The sequence below is a fragment of the Fukomys damarensis genome, unplaced genomic scaffold (assembly GCF_012274545.1).
Source record: "Fukomys damarensis isolate Sample0158 unplaced genomic scaffold, DMR_v1.0_HiC HiC_scaffold_27, whole genome shotgun sequence".
In the NCBI taxonomy this organism is placed as follows: domain Eukaryota; kingdom Metazoa; phylum Chordata; class Mammalia; order Rodentia; family Bathyergidae; genus Fukomys; species Fukomys damarensis.
This window is the reverse complement of record NW_022900939.1, coordinates 8115722-8126202: the sequence shown is the minus strand read 5'-3', so window position 1 is coordinate 8126202 and position 10481 is coordinate 8115722.

The following is a 10481-nucleotide window of genomic DNA, read 5'->3' as shown; positions in this document are numbered from 1 at the left end:
CTTATATTTCTGGTGGCTTTCACTTGAGATGATTCATCTTGCTTTATTTTTATTATTATTGCTTTAAAGTCATATTTAGTTTACTTTAATCTGGGGCAGCAGCATTCTGAAAATTTACATGATATTCTTTTCCAGATACAACTTTTCCTTCATTCATTCATTTAATTAATTCATGTATTTTTGCAAGACTGAGGATTAAACCCAGAGCCTTCACACCAAATTATATCCCCAGCCATTTTTATTTTTTATTTTGAGTCCGGTTCTTGGTAAGTTGCCCAATCTGGGCTTGAACTTTTGCATCTCCTGCCTCAGCCTCCTGAGTGGGATTACAGGCCTGTGCCACTATGTCTGGCATCTTTTGTTTCTTTCCTGAGCCTGGGGTCCTAATGACATAAGGCTATTCTAACTCCATTGGAAGGAAGTGATAGGAGTCTCAGGCTTAGTTCTCAAAATGTCTATAATGATTTCAATAATTAGTCTTCTGTTCTCATTGCTGGGTTTTGGCATTACCCTCGAGGGGCAACTGCTGATTTCCTATTCTTATACTTCTCACTGTTTCTAGCTCTGATTTCAATTTTTTAATATATTTTCTCCTTTTGGTTTAGTTTTTCTTGCCCTTAGAGATTTCACTTTTTTAAAAATTTTTTTATGAATCCAGCCTTGCAGTAAAACGCTTAGAATGGTAACAAATTCATTATGCAGGAGTTTGGATGCTGGCATAATTATTTGTTTTACATTTTATTAGGAATTCAGAGTGGTGTGAGCAAACAGATATAAGGTAGGACAGCATAGGAAATTTTACATTTCCACAGAGAATAGGAGGACTAGAGACAACATCTAACTAGCATTCATAGGGACTCTGTCTGCTCTGCACTTTCGCTCTAATTTTGCCTGCGACTGGAGTTACTCAGGTGTACGTGCTGGAAGCCTCTGTTGAGTTTTTCTTCTGCTCCCCCTGCTTGTCTTTTGTCTCTTCCCTTTTTCCTCCCTCACTCTTCTTTCTAATTTGGAGCTCGTATTAATGAGCTTTCTGCAGCTGTAACAAAACCCCTGAAATAATCACGTTAAAAAGGGAAAGGTTTGTTATGGCTCACAGTTTTGGAGATTTCAGTCCATGGACTGAAACTGGGTTTGGCTCCATTTCTTCTGGGCCTGGGGAAAGGCATCGTCTCCATTCATTTGAATTAGCCCATTACTGCTAGTCCGAGAGGGTGGAAAGCACACCAGGAGCCATGGAGACAAAGTAAGGCTTTATTTAATGCCAGCAGACCGGTCTGTGTTCGTGCACAGAGGACTGGCCCTGTGCAGCACTCGGCGGAGGAGGATATACTCTTTGGGAAGGGTGGGGTTACAGATAAGGTACATCTGACATATTGGTTTCAGAGTTTGAATATTTGTTAGCAGGCTGGCTCGGCTGTATCCAGGCATGTGAGGCAGGACAGACCTGGAAATGTTGAGCAAAAGAAATTACAAGTAGGGAATTTCCCGTAGTGAGTCCAGCTCAAACTACAGAAGCAAAATTTCCTTTCAATGGCAGGAGCACATGGCAGCCAGGAAGAGGAGAGCCTGGGGTCCCAATATCCCCATCAAAGACGAGTCCCTACTGAGCAGAACACTTGTGACTGGTCCCTCCTCTTAAAGGTTCTACCACCCTCTAACAGTGCCATAGCTGGGGACCAATCCTTTAACATGTGGCCCTTTGGGGGACACTGACCCAAACCATAGGTATTTCCTATTGACTTCAATTCAATAGACTATATTTTAGAGCAGTTTTAAGTTTACAGGAAAAATGGGCAGAAAATAGTTCCCTGTATTTCCTTACCTTTACCTCCCACAGTTTTCCCTTTTCTGAACATCTTACATAAGTATGATGCATTTTAGCTGATAAACCAATATTAATTAAAGTACATAAGTTACATTAGGATTCACCCTTGTTATGGATTTTAGCAAGTGCATGTTGGGTATTTTCCACTGTGACGTCATACACAATAGTTTCACCGCCCTGAACATCCTGTGTCCCACCTATTGATCTCTCCTTCCGCCATCTTAATCTTCTGGCAGTCACTGGGCCTTTTACTGTCTCTCCAGTTTTGCGTTTTCCAGGACCTTGTACAGGTGGAACCAGATACCATGTAACCTTTTTGAACTGGCTTTTTCACTTGTGTTCTTTAATAGTATGTGTTTAAGCTTCGTTACATCTGTTCAAGGTTTGGTATCCCATTCTTTGTATCAACAAACAATACTCTTGTGAAAGCTCTGCCACTGTTTATCCAGTCACCTGCTGAGGGACATGCTCCTTGCTTCTAGTTTTGACTATTATGAATAAAATGGCTATTGTCTTGTGTGTGTGGACAAAATTTTATACTCATTTGTCTAAAGACCATATCAATCCATGCCGTGTCCCAAAAGCAAAACCTCCACTAAGTTTTTATGTACTACATTTGCTTCTTTTTTCAAAAAGACCTTATAATTTTTGATGATTTTGAACTTACTCATGTTTTTAATTCATTCTTTTACTTGTTTAAATAAATGCATCAAACATCCTTATGTTCTACATCTACTAGTTCAATAGTACATTGATTTTTGTAGGTCTATTTCCATTGTTTCTGCTGACTTGCTAATGGCTCTCTATTGCCCTATATTTTTCATGCTTTGTGTGTGTGAGTTTATTTTCATTAGAATCATAGATGGTCCTTGGCTCACAAAGTTGTTGTGTCTTCATACACTCAGCATAAATTGAAAAATATTGTAAGTTCAAAATGTGTTTAATACACTTGCCATCCTGAACATAGCGACACAGTAGACTAGCAATGACCCCGTGGCTGATTGGGAGCTGCAGCTGGCTATCACAAGAAAGTATTATACTACATTGTTGGCCTTGGAAAAAAGCAAAATCCAAATTTGGTACTACAGTTTGTACTCAGTGCATATTGCTTTGGCACCATTGTAAGTTTTTAAAAATTGTACATGGAACCACTCATTGTAAGTCAGGCTATACACACAAATTATTCAAGACTTTATCATGTAAAATTTTCCAGGGAGGATTTATGTTTACATCAGACATGGGCCACTACCAATTTTGATCTGCTCTAAATTACGTCTCCACTTGTACAGTGACTGGGATTTTGCTGGTAGTATTGGTGCCCCTCCTTTGTTGTTGGGGCATAAGGAGCAAGGATTGTGCAAATTTTAGTTGAGTCCCAAAATCTGTATCATATTAGGCTAGCGACCATGAATTCTCAGGGAAGACTTTCCCCTTGCAACTGGAGATAAGGTCAGCAGAGAAGTTTTTTCTTGCCATTTGCCTCTCTGGGTTTTATCTTGCCTTTTCTGCCCTTCTTTTGCTTTGGTTCATCCTGTCCCTGAGCATCTGGCCCTTCCTGTGTCCCAGCTGTACACAGAAAGCCTGTGCTATAACTCCCCTGCATGGGCTCTGTCCCTGTCCCTGTCCTGTCCTCGCCCCTCCCCCGACTTCCAGGGATATCCAAGCAGGCAGAACCCCGGGGGCAATGTAGTGTATGCCCCAGCTTATTCACCTGTCTGGACTTGTGCTCCCGCATGGCTCTTGACCTAAGGGGAAACAACTTTTGCACCGGCTTTTCATGTGTTTAGCAAGGTGGCATATTATCTTGCACCTGTGACAGGTGCTTTGCAGCAGACAACCCTCAGGACCCCCATCCTGGAAGCACTGGGTACCTCAGTACGTCAGCACTGGGTATGTTAGGTCAGGTCCTCTTGTCTAAAGTATGCTGACAAGCTCATCACCACAAAGCCACTGCCCTGCCCCTGGGAGGACAAGTGTGCAAAACCCCAAAGAATCCTTCCAGAATCATGTCTTATCAATGCAGTTTCTGACAAGCTAGTAGTACTAGAAATCTGAGAGGTATAAGGTCATGTTTTAAAGTGCCCGGTTTATCTAGAGTGCTATTTGTGCCTAGGAAGAACTTGGGCTCATCGTATTTCTTGTTGCGCACCCACCTTGGTGCAGAGGTTGGCTACCTTTGATGTTGGACAAGCAGATGGTTGTGATTCCCATTCGCTACACAAATAAAGCTGTGAATAAAAGCTCATGTCAGTACCTTGTTTATCAGCCAGTCAGCTTTCGGTTCTCTCAGGGCAAAGGTAATTTAGCCATATCAATTTAGTTTTCTTCTTTCCATTGTCCCTTTGCTTCTAGAAAGTGGATAATTTACCCCACGGGCCAGAGAGAAATGGTCCACTTGTCATTAATTTAATCATTTCAGGTACCTCATTATTTATTTAGTAATAAGCTTTTATTGATTATTTGCTGACAAGCAACCTAATCACTTGGAAGCAAATAGAGCCATGCCTTGGACGCATACCTAAAACAAATGTACAGTACTGGACAAACATGTGAAAGCAGCAGCATTCTGTGAGATGAAAATAAGGGGAAGAACTGGAACAAGTGTTTAATGTTTGTCATGTGCTTCGTGTCATATGTAAATTTGCAGCTAATGTTCATTATGCCTCTCAGCGCTGGTGTGATCTGGCTTCTTTCTCTTCATCTCATGACTCTCACTCCCTCTTTTCCCAAAGGAAGCTTCTTTCAGTTTCTCTCTTGATGTGCTACATGAATTGCAGAAATGATTCCAGTACTCAGCTCCCCCGCAAGAATTCACAAGTACTTTGCAGTGTGACCTCACGACAACTGCAAGATGGAGTCTGCCCCCACTCCTGTCACCTGGGCTACTTTCCCAAGGCCAATACATAAACCGGAAGTGATTTTGCACCACTTCCGGGCCTGGGCCTCAGGAATTCTTGTGTGTTTGCAAGGATCCCTCTCCCCCTGTCCATCTCTCTTTCTCTGTCTCTTCCCCCCTCCTTCTCTCTCTTCCCCTCCACTATTAGAACATGCCTGTGAACTCGTTCAAGAAGGGGTCAAGAGGGCTAGACTGCACTCAACCAGCCCCTGCTGCTGGCTAAATGTGGCCCATGTTAGCAGATCCCAGCCATCCTAGGACTCAGCCTACAGGGGACCCTACCTCACTAGGTTAGGTCCACCACAATAGAGTCTCAGCAAATGCAGTATATGTAGTGTTTGTTTTTCAGTATCTACCTCCTCTGTCACACTATAACCTCTGAAAATGGGATCCAGGTCTGTCTTGATTGCTGCTTTTCCCTAGCATTTAACACGGTGCTGGCTGTAGTCAGTACCAGTGTTTCTTGGTTTAATGAATAAACCAGTGAATGCGTGCATGAATCTTCACACAATCTAACAGATGATGAAAAATAAGGCTTGGAGAGCTTAAGTAACTCGTCTGACTTACATAGAAGTAGTGAGGCCAAGATGTGAACCAAAGATGATAGGACATTACAGTTCAAACATATACTTGAAATGCAGTTCCAGTTTAAAAGACTCAGTTCTGAAGAGGAGTCTGCTAAGCCATTTAGATAAAGCTATCAAGAATGATTGATGAGCTAGGGGATGTAGCTCAGGGGTAGAGCATATGCCTAAAGTGGATGAGGCCCTGAGTTCAAGTCCCAGCAACATAAAACAGAAACAAAAGCAAAACAGAAAACAAAGCAATTTACAATTCAGGGTCTCCTGGGTTACCCTGCAACCAACTTTTCCCTTTGGAAATCACTGAAAGCTATGAGGTCCCAGGAAATGGCTCCACATGCCACTTCAGGAACAGTCCTATCTCCTAAATTGCCATGTATTTGCAGACAAGTGACACAGGGACATCGTGTGGCATTATGGTTAAGTCTTCTCCTCTGTAAAATGGGATTAATTATCCCATTATGGTAACAATGTGATGTCAGATTGCCCTGAAAGTTAGATGCATACGTGTAATTAGAGAGCAACACCTGGCCCAGGGGGAGCTCCCAAAAAGGTTAACTACAGCTGGGTGCAGTGGTGCTTGCCTGGAATTCTGGCTGCTTGGGGGTGCCAAGGAGGAAGATCTCAAGCTGGAGGCCAACCTGAGCAACCTATCTCAAAAGAATAAAAAATATAAACTCAAAACACATTAGGAGCTCAAGTCAGTGGGACAAAAAAGTTAATTATTATTTAGATATAAGAATATGTTAGCGTAACTGAATGAGAATCCTGAGCCATGTGAATGCTATATAATTTGCTATATATAGCAAATTCTTTTTAAAGCTTCTCTATAAAGCCTTCAAGGACCACTGTAACCTCCCCAGAATCTCATCTGCGCCCTGGATTTGTGTCTGCTCACTATGCTTTCACATCCAAAGATACTGCTCTGTAATTGTTCCTTACAGTTACCCTGTGCCTCATTGAAAGGAGATTTAGTCTCCTGCAGGACCTACAATCCTGCTGGGCACTGCCCAGGAGGAATTCCTGCTGGAGTCTGGAGAAGCATCCTGCAGCCCCTCCAGGATGTTTGCAGTTGGCAGAGACATGAAAGCCTCGTAGCAAACATGTCACCAAGTTGGCAGGTTACCTTCCCATCTTCCTCCCTCAAGCTGGGAACTGCTACGTCGTTGGCGATGAGACACAGGCTGGGAATTTCTCTATGCAGCATCTTCATTAGCACGATGTGCCACTGTTTTCCTTGGGTTGGATTTTCTCAGGAGTACAGCAGCAGGTGCCTCACAAGCTACACACGATGGAAATGGGATTCTGGCAGGTCTCTGATGTGAAATCAGCAACTGAAAATAGGCTGCAGTGTGTGGCTTACTCAGGATCATTCTTAAGAGATGCCAGCCCTCCGGGCATCAGTTTTGCCATGCAGGGGATAAGGTAACTGTTGAGTGGAGAGTGATCTCTTGCAGAAAGCAGAAATCTGGAAAAGGTGCAGAGAACTCAGCAGGCCCTGACAACGTGAAGCAAGCCATTGTTAAAGATGTAGATTGCTGTGTGCTGCCCCAGAATCCTGATGGGAACTGGGACTATGCATTTTACCAGATGCTCGTGTGATCCTGATGCAGGTGTTTTCCAGCCACGACCCCGAGGAGTGCTGGCTTCAAAGTAGAGGTAAGATGAGCAGCAACATCCCCTTTGTCTCAATGCTGAGAAACCCAAAGGGACAACACAAGAGTGAGGAGCTAGGGACAGTGAGGACCCAAATCAGAGGCAAATCAGTTGCTCACTTGCTAGATGTTGCTCGCAGTCTATGTGGTTTAGATCTGGAAGGTCCCAACAAATTCTCATGGGCCTAGAGGTAGGGATTTTAAACTCCAAATTCCTTTTTTGGTACCAGGGTTTGAACTCGGGTCCTTGTGTTTGCCTGGCAAGTGGTGGAACCACTGAGCTAAATCCCCGGCCCTAGAGGTAGGGATTTTGAAAGGAGGCTGGGTCGTTTAGCAGCTGAGGGTGCTGTTGTGAGGTGGGGCCTAGTGGGAAGAGGCAGTCACTGGGGGTGTGACCTGGCTCCTGACTTCTCCTCCCTCCTCTGTTGGCTTCCTGGCCGCCATGATGTGAGCAGCTTTGCTACCGCCATACCCCTCTGCTATGCCTGTTCCGCCTTGAAGCCAGTCAACTATGGACTGTAACTGGGAGCCAAAATAAACCTCTCTTCCTTAAATTGTGTGTCCCAGTGATGAAGAAAGTGACTAAGACACAATCCAGTATCACAACACCATGTAGTGGTCAGGACTCAACAAGAAACAGAAGCTACACTGCAGTTTGGACAGATTAAAAAGAACAATTAAAGAATTATTATCCGTAGTAGGAGCTTATGACACAGGAACAGGAGAACTCTAAGAACACAGGCATAGTAGGCACAGGGAGCTGCCATGTAGATTGAGGGACACTAAAGAAGGAACAGATCTAGAACAGCTCCCATGGCCACAGCTAAGACCCAACCTCCCTGGAAGCAAAATGGCCATGGTTTGCTGGGTGCCGGACAAGAGATTTCACTGGGGTCCTGAGACAGAGCCCCCCAGGAGGTGCCAAGTGCTGCTGGCCACTGCACACTATAGAGTCTGCTGAGAGGATGTGTTAATGCCCGTCACTGCCATAACAAATTACAGCAAATGGGGTAGCTTGTAACAACAGAAGTTGATTCTCTAGAGGCCAGAAGTCCAATAGCAGGTGTCAGCAGGGACATGCTTCTTCTAGATACTCTGGCACAGAATCCTTCCTCCCTCTTTCCAGCTTCTGGGTCCCATGGTGTTACTTGGTTTATGGCAACAAAACTCAAGTCTCTGTCTCTGTCTTCCAGTGGCTCCCTCTTTTGTCTCTGTGTTCCTTTGCCACTGAGTCTCCCTCTCCTCAAAAGGACAGCGTTCACTGGATTAGGACCCACCTTAATCCAGTGTGAATGCAACCTAACTTGATCACATTCACAGGTTCTGAACAGACATAAATTGGGGGGGCACTCACTATTCAACCTAGTCCAGAAGGGCACACAGGACTATGAAGAAGAGGTCCTTCCTCCTTCAGGGCCCTCAACTAAGGAAGCTTGATGTTGGGCCTGATGACAAGGGAGAACTGTTTTAGTGTCACAGGGAATGACGGTGGGTTGGGAATTGAGAGTCAGAGGCCTTGATAACTCACAGAGCTTTAAGCTGTCCAACTGCCCTGTGCGCCCTTCTACACACATTTGAACTCCTGTAGAATATAATTCAGTGTCCACCTAAGAAGATCTATATATACTTCACATAAGTAGCAAAGTTCTTACCATTTCCCCAAAATGAAATTCCAGAACTCTGTCCACTGCTAATTATATTAACAACTCTCCAATTCAATCATAATCCCACTGAATACTGAATTGTAAAAATAGTCTCTGACCACAGAAAGATAGACAGATAAGTAAATAGATTGGTTATATACAAATAAGCACACACATAGAAGAAGAAGAAAACAAGAAGATATAAAACCCTAACTAAGCCAATAACAGGTAATGAAATTGAGGCAGTAATAAAATAATCTACTAAGAAAAGCTCAGCAGCTAATGGATTTACCACTAAATGCTACAAGAAATTCACGGAAGATCTAACCCCAGCACTCTCCAGATCCTTAGTGAAATTGAAAAGGAAGGAGTACTGCCAAAACTCATTCCTTGAAGCTAGCACTGCCTTGATTCCAAAACCAAAGAATCAAGTAAAAAAGAGAAGTATAGGTCAAGCTAACACAGATGCAAAGATCCTCAACACGATACTGGCAAATAGAATGCAACAAATCATTTAAAAGACCTACATCATGATCAAGTAGGCTTCATCCCAGGGATGCAAGAATGTTTCAATTTATGCAAATCAGTAAATGTAATACATCACATAAATGGAAGCACGGGCGAAAATTACATAATCATCTCACTGGACACAGAAAAAGCCATCCCAAGACAAAATTAACTGTCCATTCATGATTTTTAAAAGCCCCAAAGAAAATAGGTATTGAAGAACTTTATCTCAATCTGATAAAAGCTATTGATGGCAAAGCTACTGCCAATGTCATATTACGTGAGTGGAAAGTTTCCTCTAAAATCAGGGTGAAGACAGGGATGTCCACGATCACCACCCCTGTCCAAAATAGTACTCGAGACTTTAGCTAGAATAATCAAGCAAGAGAAAGATAAAAATGAGACACACATAGGAAAAGAAAGAAATCAAACTATCCTTATTCTTACACCATAGGATCCTCTAGATAGAAGACTCAAAAAGTTCCACCAAAAGACTCCTATAACTAATAAATTCAGCAAGGTAGAAGGATACAAAATCAACACAAAAAATAAGTAGCATTCTGTACATCAGTAATGAATCAATTAAGAATGAAATTAGGAAAATAATACCATTTGTAAGAGATTCAAGAAAAATTAAATGCTTAGGAATTAATCTAACAGAGGAAGTGAAAGACTGCTATAGTGGAAACTACAGAACTCTGAAAAGGGAAATAAAACAGGATATCAGTATTTTCAAAATGGCCATACTTTTAAAACTGACACATAGATTTAATGCAATCCCAAGCAAAATGCCAACAGCATTCTTCACAGAGCTAGAGAAAACAATCCTAAAATTCACGTGAAACCAGAAGAGACCTACAGTAGCAAATGCAATCCTGGGCAATAAGAACAAAGCAAGAGACAGCATAGTCTTGGACTTCAAGTTATATTATGAAGTTATAGTGATAAAAATAAACTAGCATGTATTGCCCAAAATGTACATGCAGGTCAATGGAACAGAATAGAGGATGTGGAGACAGCCCTAGGTGCATTCAACCATCTGATCTTTGACAAGGGGCCATGTAGGAGGAAAGATACCCTATTTAGCAAATGGTGCTGGGAAAGCTGGATGTACACATGCAAGAGATTGAATCTAGACGCATGTCTCTCACCATCTACTAAACTAAAAATGAATCAAAGATCTAAATATTGAAACTGAAACTTTTAGTCTGCTGGGAGATAAAATAGGTAGGCATGAGCAAGGACTTTCTGAACAGAACTCCAATTGCTCAAGAAGTAACATCAAGTGCCGGGGATTTAGCTCAGTGGTTCCACTGCCTGCCTCACAAGTGCAAGGACCTGAGTTCGATCCCCCGTACTAAAAAAAAAAAAAAA